Source organism: Nuphar pumila, chromosome 15 (assembly GCF_984573655.1).
Source record: "Nuphar pumila chromosome 15, dmNupPumi1.hap1.1, whole genome shotgun sequence".
Taxonomy (NCBI): Eukaryota; Viridiplantae; Streptophyta; class Magnoliopsida; order Nymphaeales; family Nymphaeaceae; genus Nuphar; species Nuphar pumila.
Window position 1 is genome coordinate 45,205,550 of NC_143263.1, and position 23,948 is coordinate 45,229,497.

At 36.0% G+C, this 23,948-nt stretch overlaps 1 protein-coding gene across 1 annotated transcript in view; it reads right to left on the bottom strand.

Annotated features, from left to right (window-relative positions):
* LOC149815299 (alpha-amylase 3, chloroplastic-like) overlaps positions 1 to 23,948 on the bottom strand; it is an 83,343-nt gene that overhangs the window by 48,923 nt on the left and 10,472 nt on the right. The gene's annotated exons all lie outside the window — the stretch shown is intronic.

The following is a 23,948-nucleotide window of genomic DNA, read 5'->3' on the forward strand; positions in this document are numbered from 1 at the left end:
GCTGAAATTGACTTACAACATGTACATCATGAGAGATATCAGGTCTAGTGATGGTAAGATACATCAAAGATCCAACAAGTTGCCTGTAAGGGGTAAGATCTTCTAGAGGAACCTCATCATCAATTTTCATCTTTATTCCTACTACTTCAGGAGTTTAACAAATTTTATCATCTGTAATTTCTAACATGTCAATCATCTCAAGAGCAAGTTTAGTTTGAGACAAAAAATAACCCCTGTGAGAGTAGGCAACTTCAATGCCTAAAAAATATGTCAGAAAACCTAAGTCTGACATTTCAAATCTTTTTGTCAATGTGGACTTGATACTCTTAATCTCTTTAGTATCATCACCTGTGATTAGCATATCATCAATATATAATAACAAGATTGCAATTCCTGCATTAGATTTTTTGACAAACAAGGTAGTGTCAGTATAATATTAAGTAAAACCATTTTCTATTATTAAATTATTAAACCGATCATACCAAGCCTTGGAAGCTTGTTTCAAACCATAGAGAGCTTTTCGTAGACGGAGAACTTTTTCTTTAGGAACATCCATACCTGGAGGAACATCCATATAGACTTCTTCATTTAGGTCTCCATTTAAAAATGCATTTTTAACGTCCATTTGATATATGTTCCATTTTTTAATGGAAGCAATAGCAATAAGACACCTAACAGTAACCATACACGCAACGGGACCAAAAGTTTCATCGTAATCTATTTTATATTCTTGACTATACCCTTTAGCAACAAGACGAGCTTTATATCTTTCAAGAGACCCATCACTCTTAGTCTTGACCTTAAAACCCCACCTGTATCCTATTTGTTAAGATATACATATACATATATGTATATATATATACATATGTATACGTATATGTACTTAATTGTAAACCAAAATACCCATCAAGGGTATTTCGGTACTTTCACTGTAATAGGCGTCAACCCATTAGGGGCTGACAATCTATTTTTCTTTTTTCTATTTTTTACTTTTTCTGTTTTTCACTCTTTACTTTTTCAACTTTTGAAGTATTGGGAGCAGCTCCAAAGTAGTTGTTGGAGTTGTTCCCATCAGTCATATTTATGACCGTTGGGAGCAGCCCAACAGCTACTTTGGGTTGCTCCCCATGTGGCTTTGTATTATAAATAGGCCTTGTAGTTTCTCAACTCATTTTCATGAGTAAATATATGCAATAACAATTCTTCCTTCGGTGATTCAATCGAGTATTCTACTTGATTGAAAGTGTGTTCTTGCATGTGTATTAGATTTTATCTGCTTCATTACATGGTATCAGAGCTTTGGTGTTCCAAAGGGCGTTTGTTAGAAGAAAGATTTTGATCAAGAGGAGGATTGTGGACTTGGCAAAATACATCGAAATTTTGATTGTTGCATCGAGAAGCGAACCATCTCCAAAAAGTCTTGTATTGCATTCATTTTCTCTCTTTTTCTCCTTCTCCTCCTTTTCTTTTATTTCGATCTCTCTTATTACAAATGGAGAATGAGAGGGAAGTGATAGTCTCCATTCGCAATGCCTAAATGACACCAACTATGTTTTGTAGGCATCCATAGTAAAACATAAAATATGGGAAAAGGGGCTTTGAGGGTTGGTTGACCATACCGAAAATGAGCTTAAACTTATCCTTACAAATTTGGAGAATGGAAAAGAAGTTGCGCCTCAAGAAGAGGAAATGGCTAAAGTCGTTTCCGAATATGAGAAAAAATGGAAGGAATGGAGGATGGGTCATTCCAAAATTATTCGATGGCTCATCAATAGTGTGGACATTCACAAATGTTCTAGTTTGTCAAAGTTTGACTTCACTAGTGATGCATGGAATTACCTTAAAGACATGTATACTCTTAAGGATATTGCGCATATTTGTAATGTCCAAAATAAAGTGAGAACAATGACTCAAGGGAATTTAAGTATAAGAGAGTCTATGTCACAGGGATTCGGCTAGCAGGGTGCCGCACCTGCGTCGACGCGACTCGACGCGGGTGCGAGTGCGGGTGCGGGTGCGGTACCGGGTGCGGTCAAATGATCCTGGGTGCGTTGACCGCACCCAGGATCATTTAAGTCCATTTTTTTTTTGGATTTTTTTTTTGGATTTTTTTTTTTAAAAAAATTTCCCTATCACCTATGCTGCGAAATTTTTTTTTTAAAAAAAAACTGTTGACAGCAGCTGTCTGTCAGCTGTGACAGCAGCTGTCAGCTGCTATTCTTTTTTTTAAAAAGCAGCTCTGTCAGCTGGCTGACAGCAGCTGGATTCTTTTTTTTAAAAAGCAGCTCTGTCAGCTGGCTGACAGCAGCTGTCTGTCAGCTGCTGACAGCTGCTCTATTTTTTTTTTTTAAAAAAAAGCAGACAGCTGCTTTTTTTTAAAAAAAATCGATTCGTAAGGGAGGGGAACCCCGATCCCCTATATATATATATATATATATATATATATATATATATATATATATATATATATATATATATATATATATATATATATATATATATATATATTGACATTTTTGCCCCTGCCGCACCCCCGCACCCGGATTTTTTGGAAGTGCCGAATCCCCGCACCCGCACCCGCACCCGCACCCGCACCCATGTGACATAGAAGAGAGTACTACAATGCATTCTCTCTCCTTTGGGATGAATTGGCTCTTCTTGAGCCAAAGTGGCATTGCCCACAAGATGTTGAGCTCCGCGAAAATCAAATCAAAGCGGAGCATTTTTATCAATTCATAAATGAGCTTAGGCCCGAATTTGAAGAAAATAAATTCGCTCTTCTTCATAGAGGAGAGGTTTCTTCCATAGTTGAGACACTTGAAGAATTAACTATAGAAGAAAATAAATTAAAAGGACCGTCTGCTTCTAAGGATGAAGAATATGTGCTTGCTATGTCAAAGCCCGAAAATCATACGAAGAGTTATCATTTTATTAGAAAAGAGAATAGTAGAAATCCCAACAACTATGAAGTGAAAAAATTATTTGCTATCATTGCTATGAACCGAGACATATCAAACATTTTTGTCCCAAAAGAAAGGAGGAGGATTATAAAGAAGACAAAAGAGTGACTTCGGTTGAAAGGAGTGAAGTTGACGACTCCAAATGCATTGGTTCGCTCTCCTTAGCTCAATTAATGAAGGCGTTGCAACCTATTCTTAAATCTCAATCTCTTTCTTATTTGAGAGCGGCCATATCGACCAGTGACAACCATGGTAAGACCTCTTGGATCCTAGACTTCGATGTTTCATTTCATATGACCCTTAATGAGTCCATATTGACCGAATACAAGTTTAACTCAAATGATTTGTGTGTTTCTACTGCCGATGGCACATCTTTGAAAATCAAAACTTTTGGTATTTATCAAAAAACACTTATCATTCACATACAAAATATTAGAGTAGTACCAAAATTAAACTTAAACATCTTATCAGTTTCTCAAATTGCGGACTATGGTTGCAAAATAGTCTTCTCATCTAATGATTGTCTAATACAGGATCTCTAGTCCGAGAAGCCGATTGAGCAAGGCCATAGAAGAGGAGACCTCTATGTTATGGACAATCTTGAATTGCCAAAACAACTTTTTTGTAATTTTGTGGAAAAGAAAGATATAAAAATTTGGCACAAAAGACTAAGACATCCTAGTGTGACCAAATTACAATTGTTTTCATTTTCTTTCAAATTGTAAAAGGAAAAATTTTGTATGTGAAGATTGGATTCTTGGCAAAATGAAGTCTTTACCTTTTGGAACAAGACATCTTATAACTAAGAATTCATTTGAATTAGTGCATTCGGATGTATGGAGACCCGCACCGGTCATATCCAAAGGAGGTGTTTCTTATTATGTTGTGTTTGTGGACGATTATAGTAGACACTCTTGGATATTCTTTTTAAAACACAAATCGAAAGTATTTGATTGTTTTAAAAAAAATCATAGTCATATACAAAATCAATTTAAAACCAATATTCAAATCTTTAGAACAGATTCCGGAGGAGAATTTATGTCAAAAGAATTTGAAAATTATCTTGACTTAAATGAGATTATACATCAAAAATCATGTTTGTACACCCCTCAACAAAATGGTCTTGCCGAAAGAAAGCATAGACACATTATTGAAACCACTAGAGCACTTCTAGTATCTAGAAATATTCCCAAAGTTTTTTGGGCCAAAGCCGCTCTTACGACGGTCTATTTAATAAATAGAATGCCCCTAAAAAAATATTGAAAATGTTTCTTCTATTGAAAAGCTTTATAAAATGTCTCCCGATTACAAAAGGTTGAGGGTATTTGGGTGCAAATGTTTTGTTCTTACCAACAAGAATGATAAACTCTCTCCTAAAGCAATTTCTTGTGTGTTTTAGGGTTATGCCGAAAACCAAAAAGGATATAGATGTTATGACATTGAAAGAAACAAATTGTATGTTTCTCAAAATGTTATGTTTCTCGATAATGAAAGGTTTTTTCAAGGATAATATCCAAGAGAGTTGTGACTATTCGTTCCTTTTTTATCTAGTCAATGATAAATGTGAAAATATTCATAAAAGCCAAGTCATACACGAGGCAAATGAGAATGTTAGTAGAAGTCTTGACAATATAGACCTATCTCACAATAATTTACAAACCTATGGTCAACGTACAGAAGGTCATCCACCATGTGCTTTAGAAAAATACTCTCAAAGCCAAGAAGAAGACCCTTCTAGCCTTAGAAAATCCATAAGAATTTTAAAAGCTCCTAGTAAATTTGTTTCATACGATTCCTTTGAACCAAGGTATAGATCTTGCCTAATGGCTATTCATTCATATGTTGAACCTCAATCATATCACGAGGCTAAGCATCATCATGAATGGGTTAAAGCCATGAATGATGAGTTAAAAGCATTAGAAAGAGAAAAAACTTGAGAGATTCAAACATAAACTAAACGAAGAAAAACTATAGGATACAGATGGGTTTACGATGTAAAAACTAAGTACGATGGAATATTAGAAAGATATTAGGCTATGTTAGTGGCAAAGGGATATAGTCAACAATATGGGATTGACTATGATGAGACATTTGCCCCAATTGCTCGCATGACAATTGTTAGAACTTTCATTGCTATAGCATCAATTAGAAAATTGCTTATATTTCAAATGGACATCAAAAATGCATTTTTAAATGATAATCTAGATGAAGAAGTGTACATGGATCCTCCACCTGGCCTGACTTTAGCACATGGGGAGACTCTCCGATTGTGTAAGGCTTTGTATGGCCTAAAACAAGCTCCAAAAGCTTGGTATGATAGGTTCAGAGATGGTGATTTTACTACTGTATGTAGATGATATGATAATCACAGGAGATGATAAGCAGAGAGTTAATCATATCAAATATGTACTTAAAGCCAACTTTGATATGACAAATCTTGGTTTTTTACGATACTTTCTTGGAATAGAAGTTACTTACTCACATCGTGGTTATTTTTTGTCACAGACTAAATATGAAGCAGAGATCATTGAAAGATCAGGACTCTCGGATGAAAAATTGGTCGACACTCCGGAAGTCATAAATTCCAAAATGAAAAAAACTGATGGAGAGCCATTGCAAGATCCAACGTCCTACAGATAGATGATTGGGGTTTTATCTTATCTTTCTATTACCCACCCTGATATATCCCATGCTATCCATTCTGTTAGTCAATTTCAGCATGCTCCCACTTCATTGCATATGAGCGTTGTAATGAGAATTGTTAGATATATTAAAAAATCTATCAATCTTGGTTTGTTTTTATTATCCTCTTCCTCACTAGAAGTCATTACATATTCTGATTCTGATTGGGAAGGGGATGTCAATGATAGACGCTCAACCACTGGTTTATGTGTATTTGTAGGTGACTCTAATTTCATGACGATGCAAAAAGCAGCAGAATGTGTCACTCTCCTCCACTGAAGCTGAGTATCGTGTCATGGCGACCACTACGTCTAAGTTAGTTTGGCTGAGACAACTTCTCGAAGACTTGAGGGTTCATACTGCAGAACCTTCAAAATTGTGTTGTGACAACAAGAGCACTGTAAACATTGCAAGCAATCATACATTTCATGAGAGAACGAAACACATTAAGATGGATTGCCAATATGTTCGTGAAGAGTTCCTGCGGAAGACTATAACATTGCCTTATGTTCCATCATAATACAAACTCGATGATTTCTTCACCAAAGCACTATCGTCACCAAGATTCCACTTCTTACTTGAGAAACTCTCGGTGGTTGTACCATGAGTTTGAAGGGGGTGTTAAGATATATATACTTAACTGTAAACTGAAATACCCATCAAGGTGGTTTGGACATATTCGACGAAGGCCTAATGATGCTCCAGTTAGAAGGTTGGAGAAATGGGAAAATATATTAGTTAAAAGAGGTCGGGGTAGGCCTAGGAAGACTTGGATGGAGATGATAGGAAAGGATATGAATGCTTTGAACCTCACCGAGGACATGGCATTGGATAGAAATGATTGGAGGAAAAGGATTCATGTGGAAGACCCAAAATGAATTTCTTTTTTGGTTCATATCGCTGACCCCAATTGTTTTGGGTTGAAGGCGTAGTTGTAGTTGTTGTTGTTGTGTACTTTTTCAACTTTTGAAGTATTGGGAGCAGCTCCAAAGTAGATGTTGGAGTTGTTCCCAACAGTCATATTTATGATCGATGGGAGCAGCCCAACAGCTACTCTAGGTTGCTCCCCATGTGGCTTTGTATTATAAATAGGCCTTGAAGGCCTTGTAGTTTCTCAACTCATTTTCATGAGTAAATATATGCAATAACAATTCTTTAGACCCTTGTGTGGGTGGATTGGTGATTCAATCAAGTATTCTAATGGATTGAAAGTGTGTTCTTGCATGTGTATTGGATTTTATCCGCTTCATTACACTATTGTCTTCTTACCTTTAGGTAGATCTTGAAATTTTCAAGTTTTAGCTTTTCTAAGAGCTTTAAACTTTCTATTGCATCCCTCCATTCTACAATTTTCTTGGCTTCTTCAAAAATTTTAGGTTCCACATATGAATAAATAGTACTAAGGCATGCTCTATGTTTAGGTGAGAAAGATTTGTAGGATATAAATCTAGAAGGAATTCTTCTAGGTCTTTCGGTCCTACGATGATTTAGATTATTTATGGAAATAGGTTCACTAGATTCACTATACTTTTCAATTGCACTTTTAAAAGTATTTCTTTCTCTATGGGTATAGGTAATAGGTTTATTGGATGTTCCCATTTCGGTATGTTGTTCAAGAGTTTGAAAATGAGAAGCATTACTCTCTTGTATATTTTCATCATTACTAGGAGCATCATATATCATTTCATCATCACTAGATACATTATCATTTCTTGATAACAATTCAAACAAAAAAAATAATCCATATTATCTCCATGAGGTTCATATTCTTCAAAATCACTAACAGTTTCTAAAAAGATTACATTTCTAGAAACATATAATTTATCATTTTTGACATCATAACATCTAAAACATTTTTGTGTTTCGGAATATCCAAGAAATGCACAAGAAATAACTTTTGGTGAAAGTTTATCATTTTTATCGGTAAGAACCTATGTCACATGGGTGCGGGTGCGGGTGCGGGTGCGGCGTAATTTCAAAAATTTTGGACACAGGGACTCGGCTATATATATATATATATATATATATATATATATATATATATATATATATAACAATAATTCTAGTAAACAATTAAAATTAAGGTAAACACATCTATGGGCCATGGTTAAAGGAAAAAAAACTTTAAACTATGACCTTGTAAAATGGTTCATAATCTGTACTGGTCCAATTTTTGAAATGACCCCTTTACTATAGCATTCACAGCTGTTCAGTTTTGACATTCAATTATTCAAATGTTTAAACTTTATACGTTAAGAGTTGCACAGATTGTGCAATACAGTCTGTGCAATGCAGTCTGTGACTGTGCAGACTGTGCACAGTCACACAGACTGTGCATAGTCACACAGACTGTGTGCAGTGACTGTGCAGTTGCAGTTGCACAGTCTGTGACTGTGCAACTGCATTGCACAGTCTGGTTATATATTAAAAAAAAAGATATATAAAAAATGATTTTTTTTGTTTTTTGTCTTAAAAATGGATATTTTTGAACTCGGTCAAAGTTGACCGAGTCCAAAATGTGGACGGACTCGGCCTCGACTCGTTGACCGAGTCCGACTCGGCGTTGACCGAGTCCGGGCCGAGTTCGAAGCCGCACCCGTGTCGGGGCATGTCGACTCGGGTGCGGCACCTCCCTAGCCGAGTCTGTGTGACATAGGTAAGAACAAAACATTTGCATCTAAAACTCTTAAAAAATTGTAGTCGGGTTCTTTTTTATATATAATTTCAAAAGGTGAGATTTTATTTAAATTTTTAAGGGAAGACGATTTATAAGATAAACGGATACAAGAGCCGCCTCGGCCTAAAATCTTTTAGGAATTTTTTGATAAATAAGCAAGGTTCTAGTGGTTTCAACTATGTGTCTATATTTTCTTTCGGCTAAACCATTTTGTTGAGGTGTTTTGGGACACGATTTTTTATGAACAATTCCATTAATTTCAAGATAATTTTTAAATTCATTTGAAAGATATTCACCTCCGGAGTCGGTTCTAAGAATCTTTAGGTTACTATTAAATTGATTTTTAATCATCATGTGATATGTCTTGAATGATGCAAACACCTCATGTTTATGCTTAAAAAAGTATATCCAACAATATCTAGAGTAGTCATTAACAAAAATGACATAATAAGATAATCCTCCTTTAGATATAACGGGTGTCGGTCCCCACACATCCGAATGCACAAGTTCAAAAGGTTTGGTTGTGAACATAAATCTTTGATCAAAAGACAAGCTTCTCATTTTTTCAAGAATACAATCATTACAAGTGAAATCTCTTTTACAAAGATCTTTAACAAAATGTAAATAAGAGAGCTTGGTAATATTAGAATGCCCAAGACGTTTATGCCAAACATTTATATCTTTATGTTGGGCAATGTTACAAAAAGAGTGTTTTGGATTTTGAAGAAATTCCATATAGTATAGATCTCCCTTCCTAGAGCCTTCCCCAATCAACTTTCCAGACCGGCGATCCTGTATACAACATTTATTTGATGAGAATTTGATATCACACCCATGGTCCGAGAGTTGAGAGACCAAAAGAAAATTTAATTTTGGTATAAATCCAATTTTGAGAATAAAAAATCCTTGATTTTCAAAATTTTCAATCCCTTTGATTTTAAGAGAAGCGTCATCTTTGTGTATTCGGAAAGAGCAAAAATATTTGGAATCATATGAAAGGAGGCACCCGAATCTAAAAGCCAAAACGTCTTACCGGGATGAGAGAAGATTGACATGGCGACTCAGGAAATGTATCCCTTGAGAAGAGGTTAAAGAGCCTCCATAATTTGACTTAGTGGTAACGCTCTATTGTTAGAAGTAGATGGACCCTCCTCCATATGTGGTTGAAATGTTGTAGACATGGCCACCTTCTTCTTCCATTTTGGACAAACCGGTTTAATGTGTCCCGTGTAAAAGTATCTTTAACAAGATACTATGATCAAGACCTTAATATTCTTGATAATAAACACGTGTACACATGCACAATAAGCATTCTTAGAACACTTGTGCACAAAAGCACAACTCAATAAATCTCACAAATGCACAAAGGCATACAAGAATAAAAGCTTTATTAAAAAACACTTGGACTTTGTCGCTAAGCCTTGAAATTACAAAGGGGGAAATGCCCCTATTTATACACAATAAGAAGGACCTTGGGGGGGTCCAACTTATAGACGTTGGAGCCCCTCCAACGGTCACAATTGTGACCGTTGGAAGGGCCCAACGTCTATAAGAATGGCCCCCGCAAGGTGAGTTGACTAAGTCAAAATAAAAAAGAAAGAAAAGAAAAATAAAAAAGCAAAATTACAAGCATATTCGTAAAATGAATATGCGCAAGAATGGTGAAATGACTAAACTACCCCTATAACTAATAATAAAGAAATATATATATATTATATATATAATTAGGTAGATACATATACATATAAATAGTATATGTATATGTATCACCTTATTATATATATAATATATATAAGATTACAATATTTGATATATAATTTAACACCCCCTCTCAAACTTAAGGCAAGATGACTGAAAGTTTGCCAAGGAGAAAGTTGAATCGCGGAGCACACAAAGCTTTCGTGAAGAAGTCTACCAACTGATATTCTGAAGTAACATATGGAAGATCGATGACTCCCTTCAGATAGGCTTCACGAACATAGTGACAGTCCATTTCAATGTGCTTAGTCCGCTCGTGGAAAGTATGATTTTTAGCAATATAAATTGCACTCTTGTTATGACAACATAGTTTGGTGGGCCCTTATAATATGATCTTCACGTCTTCTAGCAGCTGATCAATCCATATGATTTTCATGGTAGTAGTTGTCATGGCACGATATTCAGCTTCAGTTGAGGATAAAGACATTTTTTGTTACTTCTTACATCTCCATGAGATCAACGAATCTCCTAAAAACACACAAAAACCAATGGTGGAGTGACGGTTATTTGGGTCACCTCCCCAGTCAGAGTCAGTATAAGCAATTAATTTTAATTGAGAAGAAGAGGATAAGAATACTCCCTTATTTAATGTATCCTTTATGTATCTTACGACCCGTAGAATTGCACTCATGTGAACTGACGTTGGTGCATGTTGAAACTGACTTACAGTATGAGCTGCATGAGAAATATCTGGTCTAGTAATACTCAAATACATCAATGATCCCACAAGTTGTTTGTAGAGGGTGAGATCAGAGAGAGCATTACTATCATCAATCTTCATTTTGGCTCCCACTATAGCAGGAGTTTCATAAACCTTATCATCCGTAATACTTGACCTGTCAATAATCTCAGAGGCAAGCTTAGTTTGAGATAAAAAATACTCTCTATGAGAGTATGCTACTTCAATACCCAAAAAATAAGTTAGGAATCTCAACTCAGGCATTTCAAATCTATCCTTCAAAATTGATTTTATGCTTTTAACCCCTTTAGAATCACTTCCGGTTATAAGCATATCATCCACATATAAAAGCAGAATGGCAATCCTTGCATTGATTTTTCTAACAAATAAGGCAGTGTCAGTGAAATAGGATGAAAAACCATTTTCTAACATTACGGAGTTAAACCTATCATACCAAGCCTTGAGGGCTTGTTTTAAACCATAAAGTGTTTTGCGAAGGTGAAAAACTTTCCCTTTGGGAGTCTCCATTCTTGGTAGAGCATCCATATATACATCTTCATTCAGATCTCCATTTAGGAAGACGTTTTTAACATTCATTTGATAGATGTTCCATTTGTTGATTGAGGCAACGGTGATGAAACATCGGGCAATGATCATTCGGGCCACAGGGGCAAAAGTTTCTTCATAGTCAATCCCATATTCTTGACTATATCCCTTTGTAACTAATCTCGCCTTATATCTCTCAAGAGATCCATTGCTTTTAGTTTTTACTTTAAATACCCATCTACATCCTATTGTTTTCTTACCCTTACGAAGATCTTGAAATTCCCAAGTTTTGGCTCTTCTTAGAGCACCAAGTTCATTCTCCATAGCTTCTACCCATTCAGAACATTTTTTTGCTTCCTCAAAATTTCTAGGTTCTATGTAAGAATGAATGGCACTAAGACAAACCCTATATTTATGTGAAAAAGAGTCATATGAGATAAACTTAGAGGGAGCTTTCTTATGTCTTTCGGTCCTTCGCAGGTTCTCCTCCCTTGGAGAGACAGTCCAATTGGTGTCATCGTATGTAATACCTGCGAATTTTAAGGTTTTGGGCATAGGATCCATTACCGAAATCCATATTAAAGTTTTGGGTAATTGGGGTTTGGAGCCAATCGGATCCAATTTATGGACCCATTACCCGGATCCATGTGGATCTGACAGCTCACTGTCGACCCGTATCCATGTTAGGATGGATCCAACACTTTAAAGTCGACCTGGGTCCACATTAGAGTGGATCCGGCATTGGGGGTCATGGTTCGGACTCGGACCCGGACCCGGGCTTTGTTTTATAAAACACACAAAAACAAGAATCGTGCCTAGGGCACGATTCTTGCAAGATCGAAGGGGGAGGGGGAGGTTAAGGAAGGCCGTAACCGACTCCCTCCACCTTTCGCGGAGGGAGGGCCTTCGTTCGATAAAAGGGAAGGGAGAGGGTCTCGCCCTCTTTCTCTCACGCTCTCTCATATCTCTCTCGTTTTCGTGCATGACTGCAAGGCCACCGGAACTGGCTCCATCACAGTCACCGCACGACCAGGGACGCACGACGCTACTGAGATCACGAGCAGCAGCGCCGGCCACCTCCTATGCTCCTCCAGTCGACAAAAAAAGGTAGGATTTTGTCTCTGATATTGTTGGGTGTGGACTGAATCGGGTTGGGGTTGGGTCGGTCAAGGAAAACCCCGATTATTATCGCATATACGAGCTTTTCAATCTGTTCTTGTTTAACCCAACATTGTGGCTTGGGGTTACCGGTAAGGGTAACGATAGTCTTGGGAGGGGAAGATGTTTTCTTGCTAAACCCTAACCTGGCAGTACCTAATCCCATCGATTTGGGGTTTTTTTGGTGTGGTAAAAAAAAATACATATTGTTTTCGATCGACAAGAAATACCTAGAAATATTGTTCTGATCTGTAATATCTCCCTGATTTTCTTTCTTGTGTTATTTGGGTGCGTTGGAGTCTGTTTTATTTAGTTAAACTTAACATGCTCCTATTAACTGATCTTTTGAGTTTGTTTAATTTAATATTACATAGCATGGTTTATGTAACTCCTGTTATACCAATTTGAGTATGTTTAATTCAGTAGTACTTAACAGGTTCAGATTAATCCCTGTTAACCGATTGGTGTTTGTTTCATTTAGTGAAACATAGCAGGTTTATGTAAATTCCTGATTCACCGCATGCGTCTAATTCATTTAGTAAAACATACCATGAATTTTTGTTAGCTGAATGGAATATGGTTCTTTCTTTGTTTTCCTACGTAACACAGCATGTTGTAGGATAGTCTGTAAAGTATAGTAAGTAGCTGAACAGATTGTTATTGCACAAGCTGTATATTAGCTGAACTGAAATGTTAAAGAATAGTTAGTTCATATGGCTGAACAAAGTCTAGTTGGCTTTATTGTTTTCTTGCGTAACTCAACATGATATATGGTACTTAATTATTCGGTAAAATGTTGTGCAATGACAAAATGATCCATGTTTTGTTTTAAGAATTACAGTATGTTAGCTAATGATACCTAGTCGTCACTTCTCCTGTGCACTGAATTTCCTGTGTTTGTATAACTGAAATACGCTGAATGGGTTTACAGTTTCTGTTAATTTCGGCCTAGATTCCACATAAAACCGTAAGTTCTATTACATTCCAACTTCTATTTTAAATCAGGAGTTGTACATCAGTGAAGTCAGTGGAATCATAAACAAATGATCAAACATATGCATTAACTTTTTTTTTTGTCAGAAAATGTATGATTTGAATTGCTTGTATGCAACATGTTAATTGTGTTCGAGAAATGAGGTTGTTATATTGGTTTCAATCATATAATGGTGCACTTAGTGACATATAGATATGTGCCTTTCTGCGCGGCAGTCACTTGAGAAATCTTGCCTGGTGGGCAATATTGATTAAATACCCGATGCGGGTACTTGGATGGTTAACTCTGGGTTTTTGGAACATGTTACATACATAAGTTAATTCAAAGTTAACAAATTTATGTCGATAGCTCTATCTGTTATTATATACATAAAGTTGAGTTTGAATATTGAATGGCACGTGTTAGCATGATTTATAGTTTGTAACATGTGAGATATTTGATTTCTGGTAATATGTTATGCAAAGTTTGTTTGGTACAGGTGCATACATGATATAAATGTGTGCAGCCCTGAAGTTTCAATTCCTAGATCCGGATTATGTTCATGTGTGCGGATGTTAACACATGTTATGAAAAAAAAAATTTCATGTGCCTACATTGATGGGACATGATTATTTATCGTGTATTTATGGATTGGTTTCAAGTACATGTGCATACACGAAAATCGGTGTGTATTTAGCATGTAAAATCAGGTATAAATGTTCTCATGTACTTGAGAATTATAGATGAATGCATGTGTGATAAGTGATTACATGAAAGCACTTGCACATGTATGGTGAACACATGCATATGATTATGGTAACTTATGCATATTCTTAAATTGGTTTGGATGGATGTGTATTTGGAGGCATGCTGACCTCGTCGCATAAATTGCAAGTTGTTATGATTTCTGCATATGATGCATCGATGGTCTAAATAAATCATCACAGGCCTGGAGAGCCTTTAACTTGGGTTTGTTATTTCTTTAATTGTTTAAATGCATCGCAATAATCATATTTACATGATGGTTTTAATTGTGCTATTCTATGGTTGTCACGGGTGGTAGGCCGTGAGGAGCTACGCATTGATGATTTGCGAGTTATGTTTGTATCTTGATTTGCAACCCTATGATTAACTTTGCATGTTGATTTGCAAATGTGATTCTATTGCTTTATATTGCACTGTTCGATGTGTTTTCACGGGCTGGAGTCTCGTGATGGTTCTCGCAGGGGTAGATGCGAGCTTTTGTCTTTTTTTGCATGTGGAATTGCAAGACTCAATAATTGACTCTTAATAAAAAGATAATGAATAAAAACAGTGTAATATACGTTCTGGGATCATCCATCTGGAGAATGGAGATCTTAAAGTTCCGGTTTTGTGGAGATTGTGAGGATACAAAAACTTTGTGTGCGTAAATTATGTCCCCTGAACCCGATATTGAGGTTCATTCTCCTAGCCACGGTTTTAGGGAGAGTCTGCAACTTTACCTGGGGGTGGTGTGTTGGTCACAGCTATGAGTTTGTTTGGTACCAAGGAAGTGACACTTGTTGGCGTGGGGTGTCCCTTGTGTCCCCGACATTAGATGTGGAGGTCTAATGTTCCGAAGGTAATTCGGTCGAGGCTAAGTTGGAACCCAGTAATAAAATACAAATTGTGTGATAAGCCACCCTGGGAACCTACTTGACATCGGGGATTGTACCCGTTTGGTGTATCCGCGGGCAACGGTAATTAAAAAGAGGAACATAAATTGTATGCATTTAATAGGGCATGCATATGGAAATGGAAACTTAAGGAAAGATAAAAAGAGGATTCATGCATTATACATAAGTCATGCATTTTCCAGATATGCATTAGAACATGCATATGTTATATGTTTCCTTAATTGTTATATGTTTGGTGGATGCGTGATGTTTAACTTTCAATGTATGTTAAATGTTTTGTTGTACTAAAATTGTGCATCATGGTATGGTTTAATGTTTCTTTATGCATAATGGATGTATCTTGTGGTATGGATGTGTACCTGAATTATGAATTGTCATAATTGCATTTCTCTGAATAATTGTGTGGATTCATATTATGGTTGTGGGATATATAAATGTTGCTATTGATGTTACCTTCCAGTTAGCTTCTAATAAATTGTTGACTGTCGTAGTATAGACCTTTGTTTATTTTTTGTATAATCTGAACATCATACTTGACACCCATATCACATACTGGATTCATGATATACCACATTAAAAGTTACAGATTTCCTACTTAGACAGTTGTAGTCTAATTCCTATAAATTTCCAGGTGAAGAGTTGGAGTTAGGAGCGGCTGCGGGATGAGGCTTCGATCGAGATTTTTGGATTTACTGTTCCAGGGATAGTGTGAGAAACTCTGATCTTAATTTTCATTGATATTGAAATGAAAAGAATGTTTTGGTCTTGCTCCACCTGTAATGTTCTGAAATGCTTAGCCCTATGGTATGACTGGTTTCCGCTGTATTAAAAAAAATTCTTCAAAAATTTGGGTTAAGATTTTGGGGCGTTACATCATATCTTTCAAGAGCACTTCTGAAGGTGTTTTTATCTCTATGGACATAGGTGATGGGCTCTCTAGATGATCCCTCATCGATATGTTGATAAGGAGGAGAGAGCAGAGAGGTGATAGTTTCATCGGTTTCATAATCGCTTGAGTTATTCTGAGTTGACTCAGCATCACTTGTATCATCATCTTTAGCTAACATTTCAAATAGAAAGGAATAATCCACATTCTCATCATGAGATACAAGATTTTTGAAACACTAAGATTTTCCAAAAAACTCACATTTCTGGAGACATACAATTTATCATTTTTAACATCATAACACCGAAAACCCTTTTGGGTTTCCGAATAACCAAGAAAGGCGCAAGGAATGGCCTTTGGGGAAAGCTTATCATTTTTATCCGTAAAGACAAAACATTTACATCCAAACATCCTTAACCTGTTGTAGTCAGGTTCCTTCTCGTATAATTTTTCAAAAGGGAAAATTTTGTTCAAATTTTTTGATGGAAGTCTATTTATGAGATAGACCGATGTAAAGGTTGCCTCAGCCCAGAGTTTTTTTTGAATGTTTTGCGAAATAAGCAAAAAGTTCGAGTTGTTTCAATAATATGCCTATGCTTTCGTTCGGCTAATCCATTTTGTTGAGCGGGTTTTTGACAAGATTTTTGATGAAGAATACCATAACTTTCAAGATAACTCTTGAATTCGTTTGATAGGTATTCTCCTCCATAGTCGGATCTAAGGATTTTTAAGTTCCCATTGAATTGATTTAAGATCATCATATGAAAAGTTTTGAAAGTCGAAAAAACTTCATTCTTATGTTTGAGAAAGTATATCCAACAATACCTAGTGTAATCATCAACAAAAATCACATAATATAAGAATTCTCTTTTAGATATCACAGGAGTCGGACCCCATACATCGGAATGAATGATTTCAACAGGTTTTGTTGTAAACATGGATCTTTGATAAAAGGGTAAACTTTTCATTTTCCCAAGAATACATTCATTACATGTAAAATCTCCTTTACAAAGATGTTTAACAAAAGGTAAATATGAAATTTTAACAATATTGGGATGTTCAAGTCTCTTATGCCACACATGAATATCTTTATTTTGGACAACATTACAAAATTGTTTCTTGGAAACTTGGAGAAAATCGACATAGTAGAGATCTCATTTCCTAGAGCCTTCTCCAATCAACCTCCCAAACCGGCGATCCTGTATCCAACATTTATTAGAAAAGAATTTTATATCGCAACCATGGTCCGAGGGTTGAGAAACCGAAAGAAAAGTCAAATTTAGTTTTGGTGTGAATCTAATTTTTAGAATAAAAAAAACTTAGTTTTCAAAATTGCCTATTCCTTTAATTGCAAGGGATGTTCCATCCGCCATTGAGACAAAAGATGAAAAAGAATTTTTAGAGTATTCGGAAAGAGAACAAGCACTTGGGGTCATATGAAATGATGCCCCGGAATCTAAGAACCAAGATGTCTTACTGGGAAGGGAAGAGGTTGACATAGCGGCTCCAAAAATTCCTCTCTTGAGAAGAGGTTGAAGAGCTTCCATAATTTGTTATAGAGAGAGAGGCCCATTTAAAGAGGATGGTCGTTCTTCCGGTTGAGTGGTGGTGGCCATTGCAAGCAATTTCTTCCATTTTGGGCAAATTGGTTTGATATACCCCGGTTCTTTACAAAAATGACAATTTAATTTGCTATAGTCTCTCTTTTCATTTTGCCAATTTCCTCCTTGATTTTGATTCTTAAAACGAGGAGGTTTGTAAGTCTTCACATTGTTACCCGGTCTTGAAACGACATTCACCCCTTCACTTTCTTCTTGAATAGAGGAGGTTGCAAGGATGCTAGGATTGCTTTTACTAATGCCCATATGGGTTTCTTCCCCACTCAATTTGGTAATAACATTTTCAATAGCGGGAGATGTGAAAGAAGAGAAGACCGAATTTGTTGAAATTCGGGTCTAAGACCATTTAGGAAGTTAAAAAAGCGATCTTCCTCTAGTTGTTTGTGTCTAAGCTCGATAGCTTCACCACTCCATTTGGGTTAAAGCATAGCAAGCTCGTCCCAAATGGAAGACAATTCGGCAAAGTATTCCCGAATAGTCATCTCATTTTGTTGTAAGGTCAAAGCCCTCTTTTGAAGGTAGTATTTGTGTGATAAATCTCTTAAAGTATACATTTTTTCAAGATATAGCCAAGCTTCGGAAGCTTTCTTGAATTTGATGATGTTGGCATTGATCTTAGTTTCAACGGATGAGAAAAACCAAGATAAGATCTTGAAGTTTTTCATTTCTCATTCGTCATGTTTCTTTGAATAATCTTCAAGAGCTCTTTGCCTTTTTTCTTCTTCAAGAATTTTTATATCTCCTTTTTCCATAATGGTAATTTTTTGTTCGGGTTCCGGTATCGAACCTTGAACATACCCCCAAAACCCCTTCCCCTTAATATGGGCTTTCATATTACCGGCCCAAACATGATAGTTTGAACCATTGAGTTTAAACCCAAGGGAGAAGTAGGAGTCTTTTTCGCCCATTAGAGAGGATAGAAATAAAAAAAGAACACGTACCTCAATAGATTTTTAAGTCTTTCTTGACAAAGAAGACTTCTAAAATATTGGCCGAAGGAAATGATCCACTCCAATCTCCAATAGCTTGAAGGCACGTTTTTTGAGGCACCCAAGAATGTGGAGAAACGCATGATCTTCTTTCTCAAACATTTGCTCTGATACCATGTAAAAGTATCTTTAACAAGATACTATGATCAAGACCTTAATATTCTTGATAATAAACACGTGTACACATGCACAATAAGCACTCTTAGAACACGTGCACAAAAGCACAACTCACTAAATCTCACAAATGCACAAAGGCATAAAAGAATAAAAACTTTATTGAAAAAACACTTGGGCTTTGTCCCTAAGCCTTGAAATTACAAAGGGGGAAATGCCCCCTATTTATACACAATAAGAAGGACCTTGGAGGGGTCCATCTTATAGACGTTGGAGGGGCCCAACGTCTATAAGAATGCCCCCCCACCCACCCACCCAAGGTGAGTTGACTAAGTCAAAATAAAAAAGAAAGAAAAGAAAAGTAAAAAACCAAAATTACAAGCATATTCGTAAAATGAATATGCGCAAAAATGGTGAAATGACTACACTACCCCTATGGGTAATAATAAAGTAATATATATTTTATATATATATATAATTAGATAGATACCTTATTATATATATAAAATATATATAAGATTACAATATTTGATATATAATTTAACATCCTGGTACTTTGCAAAAATGACAAATGATTTTACCATAATCTCTTCCTTGGTATCTTTCATTTTGGCCACCATTTTGACCACCATCTTCTCTTGATCCTTGATTTTGATTTTGAAATTTATTGAAGTGAAGAGGTTTATAGGTTTTCAAATTATTCCCTGATCTAGAAATGGCATAAGCTCCTTCATTTCCTCTTTGGTTGAAAGCACAACCAACACATTTTAATTGGATTTGTTCATTCTCAATCTAGTTTCTTCTCCACTTAGCTTAGTAAGAACATTTTCTAGTTGTGGAGAGATAAAAGAAAATAGAAGAGAAGATCTAGTTTGCTCGAATTCGGGTCTAAGCCCATTCAAAAAATTGAAGAAGTGATCTTCTTCTAATTGCTTGTGACGTAGCTCAATGGTTTCTTCACTCCATTTTGCTTCAAAGAGAGCAAGTTCATCTCAAATGGATGATAATTCGTCAAAGTATTCTCTAATAGACATTTCTCCTTATTGAAGAGTCAATGCCCTTTTTTGAAGATACTATTTATGAGATAAATCAGGATAGATCCTAGAATTAAGTGGTGGGCACTGAAAGAAGCTAAACAAGGAATGTTTGTAGAGCAGGTAGTTAAGGAAGTTGATTGGTGTCTCGAGGAGGATTCAGAATCAATGTGGAATAAGATAGCGGGTGGTATGAGAAAAGTAGCTAAGGAGGTATTGGGTGAGTCTAAAGGCGGTGCACCACTAGGTAAGGATACATCATGGTGGAACGAGGATGTCAAATTAGCTATTAAGGTTAAAAGAGAGTGTTATAGAAATCTAAGTAAGAGTCGTGATAATGAGAATTTGGAGAAGTATATGATAGCAAAGAAGGAAGCTAAAAAAGTTGTTCGAAACGCGAGGGCTAAGGTATATAAGGAGGTTTATGACAAGTTGGATACCAAAGAAGGCGAGAAGGATATTTATAGGCTTGCAAAGATGAGAGATAGGAAATCGAAGGATTTGGGTATGGTTAGATGTATCAAAGATGAAACGCAAAGGGTTTTAGTCATAGATGAGGAGATTAAGGAGAGATGGAAAGATTATTTTGATAAGCTATTTAATGATAGTCATGCTCAAGATCTTGGAGACTTCTCCATTCCTTTTCATGAGATAAATCGTGACTTCATGCGCAAGATTCAAAAGAAAGAAATTGCAGAGGCTTTGAAGAAAATGAAATCAAGAAGGGCAGTTGGCCCAGATGGTATACCTATCGAGGCTTGGAAATGCTTGGGAGAGAAAGGTTTAGAATGGTTGACAAATCTTTTTAACTTGATTTGGCGAACAAATAAGATGCCTAATGAGTGGAGGAAGAGTACTTTGGTGCCTTTATATAAGAATAAGGGTGATATACAAGATTGCACAAACTATCGTGGTATAAAACTCATGAGTCATACTATGAAACTTTGGGAGAGGGTGATTGAGTCTAGGTTGAGGAAGGTTGTCATGATATCGGAGAATCAATTTGGTTTTATGCCTGGAAGATCAACTATGGAAGCTATACATCTTCTTAGACAACTTATTGAAAGATATAGAGAGAGGAACAAAGATTTGCATATGGTTTTTATTGATTTAGAGAAGGCATACGATAGAGTACCTAGGGACGTTCTCTGGTGGACAATGATGAAGAAAGGTGTTTCTCTCAAGTACATTAGTATAATTAAAGATATGTATGAAGGAGTAGTAACCAATGTCCGCACTTGTGGAGGGGTGACAACCAATTTCCCGATAACGGTTGGGTTACATCAAGGATCTGCTTTAAGCCCTTTCCTATTTGCAATAGTGATGGATGAGCTTACGAGATCAATTCAAGAAAATGTACCGTGGTGTATGTTGTTTGCTGATGATATTGTTTTGATTGATGAGTCTAGAGCTGGGGTTAATGCTAAGTTAGAATTATGGAGACAGACATTGGAAGCTAGAGGTTTTAAGTTGAGTAAGAGTAAGACTGAATATATGGAATGTCGGTTTAGTAAGCAACGAAGTAGTGATGGGAGTGTAGTGAAGCTTGGTGAGCAAGATATACCGGTGAATGATTATTTCAAATATTTGGGATCCATCATTCAAAAGTATGGAGAAATTGATGGAGATGTAAATCATAGGATAAAGGTTGGGTGGATGAAATGGAAAAGTGCTACTGGAGTGCTGTGCGATCGTAGAATGCCATTGCGGTTGAAGGGAAAGTTTTATAGGACGACTATTAGACCCGCTTTACTATATGGTACGGAATGTTGGGCTGCCAAGAGACATCATATTCAAAAAATGAGTGTAGCTGAGATGCGGATGCTTAGATGGATGTGTGGAAATACAATAAAAGATAAGATTCGGAACGAAGAGATACGTAAGAAGGTAGGTGTTGCACCCATTGAAAATAAGATGCGAGAGAATCGTTTACGGTGGTTTGGACATATTCGGCGAAGGCCTAATGATGCTCCAGTTAGAAGGTTGGAGAAATGGGAAAATATATTAGTTAAAAGAGGTCGGGGTAGGCCTAGGAAGACTTGGATGGAGATGATAGGAAAGGATATGAATGCTTTGAACCTCACCGAGGACATGGCGTTGGATAGAAATGATTGGAGGAAAAGGATTCATGTGGAAGACCCAAAATGAATTTCTTTTTTGGTTCATATCGCTGACCCCAATTGTTTTGGGATGAAGGCGTAGTTGTTGTTGTTTGTTGTTGTTTGTATTTATGAGATAAATCTCTCGAGGTATACATCCTCTCAAGATATTCCCAAACTTGAAATGCCTTTTTGAATTTCAAAATATTAGCATTAATTCTAGCCTCCACGGTAGAAAAAATCCATGATAGGATTTTGCAATTCTTTATTTCTCATTCTTCATGTTTTTTGTTATATTTTTCAAAAGGCTTCTCTTTTCTTCTCCATCAAGAACCTTAATTTCTCCTTTTTCAACTATATTAATTTTTTGTTCAGGTTTCGGAATTGTACCTTTGACGTAGCCCCAAAGCCCTTTTCCTTTGATAAGAGCTTCCATATTACCGGCTCAAACATGATAATTTAACCCATTGAGTTTGAATCCGAGGGAAAAATGAGACTCTGTTTTCCCCATTGAGAGGCTTTTATGAGAAAAAAGAGTCTTCTTAATTAGAAAACGGGTCTTCTTTAAGCTTACTTGATGTAGTGTGTCTCACTAGAAGTACATTGCAAGAGCTTCCCATGACAAAATACAATAATAAAGAATGGGCATGATTTTCGAGGAGACCACCGTGATGACGCAATACACGAGCTATTCTTCTAGAGACCAAGCTATGATACTATGTGAAAATGTCTTCAAAAAGACTATGTGCACAAGGCACTAGATTCTCAATATGAAATGTGTGCACAAAGACGAAAGATGAACACTCACAAAAGAATACAAATGCACAAAGGCATAAAATAAAGAGAACTTTTATTGAATAAGTGAGAGAGCTTTACAAAAGCTTATGTTTTCAAAGGGGGGGAATCCCCTATTTACATACATATAAGGACCCTTGGAGGGGCTCCCTCATATAGACGTTGGAGCCCCTCCAATGGTCATATTATTGACCATTGGAGGGGCCCAACATCTATATGATGTGGGCCCCTCTATGGCTAAAAGACAAAAAGTAAAAAATAAAAAATAAAAAGAACAGAAATAAAGAAATACAAAAAAGAAAAGAGCATATTCAAAAGGAATATGTGTGAAATAAAGAAAAGACTGTTTTACCCCTAGTGGGTATTACAAGAATTATATATATAAGATCTCTCTCTCTCTCTCTCTCTCTCTCTCTCTCTCTCTCTCTCTCTCTCTCTCTCTCTCTCTCTATATATATATATATATATATATATATATATATATATATATATATATATATATATATATATTACATTTTAACAAGAGCTAGTTAGTCCTCTTACCTACCAAGCTATAAGAAGCACAACATCATGCATATAGTCCTAAGCACTAATCAATCTCAACATGCTACCAAAACATAGCAGCCATTCCACGAGTATTTCTTCTAATTCTACTTTAAAGTTCACTAGTACTGATTGCAATGGAATATACTATAAAAAGACACTTCGTCAAAGCTTTCTGCAGGGGCACTTTACATCCATTGGAGATAGAATTGTCCAGATTTCTACCATCAGAGCAAAATAAAGAGCTATATCTTTCTTGATTTTAAATGTCTTTTTGGTATTTTCCTAGATAACAACATCAAAAACTGAAACCAGAAATGCATTCCAGTAATTCACAAGACTTAAAGAGTAATCTGCAAGAATAAAAAAAATATAAAAGAATTTAATATCTCAAAGATATAAGGATATAGCCCAAATTCATTAAAATGGTCCATAAATTTAACAATATAAACAACTACAACTTGCACAAGAATTATGATCTCCCATAATTGCAAACTATGATGAACAAACATAAAAGTGGTCAATAACATAAGAATGCGCGGAGATGCAGATACGCAATACCTAATAAAAGATGCCCTCAATTGTTGCAACATATTGATATCTTTAGCTTTTGTAACAAAGTAAGGATATTTTTCATTGCTATACTAAATATTATGAATTCAATGAAACATACATCACAACTTGGAGTAAATAAGGATAGCAAAGGTGCCAGTTTCCAATTTTTTAGATGAATCAAAACTTAAAATTGTAATTATTCACAGAAGTCCAAAAGGCAGCA